At 42.9% G+C, this 4093-nt stretch overlaps 1 pseudogene; it reads left to right on the top strand.

Moving 5' to 3' along the window:
* Positions 1-1043: 1043 nt before the first annotated feature.
* Positions 1044-1593, top strand: LOC105512218 (annotated as a pseudogene).
* Positions 1594-4093: the final 2500 nt, after the last annotated feature.

Genomic DNA, 4093 nt, shown 5'->3' with positions numbered 1-4093 from the left:
CGCCCGGCCTCCCTACCCACCTTCTTTCCCTGAAGCTAGGTGGCCAAGAATAAACTTGCGGTTTTGCTCCTACACTTGCTTACCCGCTGGTTCTTTTGCACCCGCTCGGCTGGTCTTAGAATAACAAATCATTACTGAGTGGCAATGGAAGTAAAGGAAGTTGAAAGTGTTGTGCTTTCTCTAAGAATTCACCCAAGGCTTTTAAGTCTGTACTTACCCAAGAAGAGGAAATTTGCAATTTAGGTGAAAGGGGTGAGCAAATCTAGCATGTCAGGGAAGAGATCTTGGAATTGTACATTTGGGGATCCAGACAGGACGACTTGAAAAAAAAGTGTTTCTAGGATGCTGCTGAAAGATTAAGATACTAGAGAGAAAAAGGAGTTAAGAACAAGTTCAAAGAGTGAGAAACATGGAAAGGTGGAAAGGCTCACTGTTTGATATTTTGGAGGGGGTGCTCTGCTGCCAGAGAAGTGGGAACTTGACCATGAGTAGAAAGAGAAAAATGAAGGTTGCTAAAGTTAATAAGGTCTAGGTAGTGAGTAAGGAGGTTATGGGAAGTGTCATTAGTATGGATGCTGAAGTCACTGAGGATATTTGCCATTCAAATAAAGCTTTGTGATATTAAGTATAACCAATGACATCACAAAAAGCAGTACATTTGATAAAACAATCACATTTTGACAATATCGTAATAAGTTTCTTTAAGAAATCAACCAGGTGATTCACTCAAAGTGGTTGCACTTATATTCATAAATAACTTTAAAAATACTTTATAGGTAAAAAGGTCAGGTTAAAGTCCAGTTGCCAAGGTTTCAGGTGGAACTTACGGAACTCGGTGCTGGAGCCCCACATCTCACCCCTGAAGTCTGTTCCTCATTCAAACCAACCAGCCCCGAAGCATCCCCCTTCCCTCATAACAGTCTGCACTACCCACTTCCGGTTCGGTCACACACCGGCCATTCACCATCTGCCATTCCTCACCACCGCTGCCGCTGCCTGCGCTACTGCCTTTGCCTGTGTGCTCGCGGTCGGCGCTGCCTGCGATGGCCACTGCTCCGCTGTCGCAGGTGTGCTACAACTACCACACCAACTGCCAGGCCGCCGTCAACAGCCACATCGACCTGGAGCTCCACGCCTCCTATGTGTACCTGTCCATGGCTTTCTACTTTGAAGAGACGACATGGCCCTGGAGCACTTTGGCCGCTACTTCCTGCACCAGTCAGACGAGAAGATGGAGCATGCGCAGGAACTGAAGAGGCTGCAGAACCAGCTCAGTGGCCGCATCTGCCTTCATGACATCAGGGAGCCAAAGCACTAAGGCTGGGAGAGCAGGCTCGAGGCCATGGATTGTGCCTTCCACCTGGAGAAGAGCGTCAACTACAGCCTCCTGGTGCTGCACCAGCTGGCCGTGGAGAAGGGCGAGCCCAGCCGTGCGACTTCCTGGAGAGCCACTACCTACACCAACAGGTCAAGACCATCGAAGAGCTGGGTGGCTATGTGAGCGCCCTGGGGAAGATGTGGACCCCGGAAGCCAGCCTGGCTGAGAACCTGTTTAACAAGCTCTCCCTGAGTCACAGTGAGAAAGAGACCTGAGCCCAGACAGGCCCCACAGCCACGAGGTGCCTTTTCCGGGTCGGGCCACCAGGCGGGGCGTGCATGTTGCCTTTTCAGAATGTTCTCTTCAGCTTTTTCCTTTCAGTTTTACCATTGTTGGCAATAAAGTTATCTGGTTCTCAAAGCAATGAAGGTGTCCAGTTGAGGCGTGCCTACAAAACTCTCACCTTTTACGAACTAGGGCAAATCCCCATGCAAGTTTAAAAGGGTGTCCAGCAGTCTCTACACCCAGGGTTGCTCCATCTGCATGCAGCTCAGGGTCTCTAAGGATGGAGGTGGAAGGTATTCTGTGAGTCCCTGTAAAACACATTAATCTTTTCTTTCTAAACTATGTAGATATATGGGGTAGGGAGGGTTGGATGGGTGGTCTTAGGCCCTTGTGTCTGTGGGTGCATGTGCATGGTAAAGTGTAAAATATGGTCTAGAATTCATCCTAGTGGTTGTCTCTGGGGAAAAAGTGAAGAGAATGGGATTGGGCAGGGATTAAAATAATGAGGTCTTTAATTTTACATGAAAAGTTTTCCTTTTTAAATATGCAAATGCTAACATTTCTTGATTCTGGGGAGCAAGATGGGGTATTTGGAAGATGACATGGCAGAGCGTCTCTTTGGCAAGCTTACTCTGAGTAATAGTGGTAATGGAAACTGAGACTTAAGCTGACTTCACCATTGCCAGGAGATGCATTTCTGTGGTTGCCAGGGCTGGGCATGCATATTGCCCTTACAAAACCTCTACTTATTTATTTTTATTTTTTTTCTCTTTGAATCATTTCTTCCATTAAAGTGATGTGGTACCAAAGAAAAATAAATTACCTCAATAGAAGAGCTGAAAAATATAAGGTCAAAGTTGGGGGTCAAGTTTATAGTATTGAATATAAAGTAGAACTCTGGCTACTTTGAAGAATGTAGGGGTGTGGGGGAGGGTTGAAGGTGGAGACCAGGCAGAGACATTGTAGCTAGTGCAGATGAGAGGCTAGCATGGCTTGAAATGTGATGGTGGCTGAGGAAATGAAGGGAGTTAGACAAGTTCCAGATGGATTTTGGACAAGTCAACAAGAATTGCTCATGGATGGGAAATGAGGGATGTGAGATGGGGAAAATAACCTATGTTCTGGGGTTTGGCCTTGAGCACCTGGGTTAAAGGTGATATTTTAAAATCTGGGGAGCTTGCAGCGGGTACACCTGGGGTGGAGGGTTGGGGAAGGCATATAATGTATAATCAGAGATTTCTATTAGACACTTAAGTCAAAAAAGTCATGCAGGAAGCTGGAAAAATGAATGCCAGTTTTGGAAACGAGCACATTGGGAGATCATTCTACAAATGGTATTGAAATCATGTGACTGGATAAGCTCATCAGAAAAAGAGTGTAACAGAATATGGCATAGCCAACCCCAAGCCTATGTAAGCTAACATTTTGAGGTTGGTTGAGGTGTTCGCACACCCGGAGAATCGCAGGTTCCACTTTTACCAATACCTTGTTCAGGACTGTGCCTCCAGTGTCTGCCCCAAGTTTATCTCACAATTAGCCAATTCCTCGCCTCAATGTGGCCTTTAGTCCTTCTTTCAAGATATAATGAAGTGTTAGCCTTTTACCTTATTTTTATGGGTGTGTAGGGAAAAGAAAAAAAACATTTCGTACTGAAAAGAGTTTCCAAAGAAGTGATAGACGTGTTTGTATGTATTTCTTTTTTCTTCTGTTCCCTTTTCAATACTGTGCCTCTCTCTCAGTTCATTCTTTATGTAACCAAATGAATCTGCACCCATATAAACCCTCAGTGTCTGGGAAAAATATACATTTTGTTTCTTTTGGGCCTTGTGTGCATTACAAAGAAAAAAGTTAAAAAATGTATAGATTTGTATCTTATATTCAAAGACACATGGGTAGTTATTTTTAAAGCTAACAGATGACTTTGGGGTATTTCATACAATATAAGCAAGTTTAGCTAAGCAATAATTAATTTCCAAATTTCCTCATGACTGTACTTCAACACTTTCTTGAAAATAAGGATTGTGGTTCTTTCCATTCAGTTTCTAGGAAATGCTACCGATCCTTTACTCTTCTGAGTGACATACTCTTGTTTCTTTTTTATTAATATTATTTTAAATGGAAAAATCATAATTGTACTACCTTTATTAAGTACAATGTGATGTTTTGATATATGTATACAGTGTGGAATAACAAAAATAAACTAGATAACATATCCACCATCTAATTTGTTTGACTTTTTTTGTGATACATTTGAAATTTACTCTCAGTTATTTTGAAATATACAGTATATTATTATTGAATATAGTCACTCTGCTGTGCAACATATCTCAAAATATATTACTCCCGTCTAGCTGAAACAGTGTACACTTTAAGCAGGAACTCCCCACTTCCTCACACTCTCCCACTCCCTAGCCTCTGGTAAGCATCATTCTACTCTATACTTTTATAAATTCAACATTTTTAAGATTCCACAAAAAAGTGAGATCATGC

Source organism: Colobus angolensis, unplaced genomic scaffold, assembly GCF_000951035.1.
Source record: "Colobus angolensis palliatus isolate OR3802 unplaced genomic scaffold, Cang.pa_1.0 Scaffold103, whole genome shotgun sequence".
Lineage (NCBI taxonomy): Eukaryota > Metazoa > Chordata > Mammalia > Primates > Cercopithecidae > Colobus > Colobus angolensis.
This window is presented reverse-complemented; position numbering and strand designations above follow the sequence as displayed.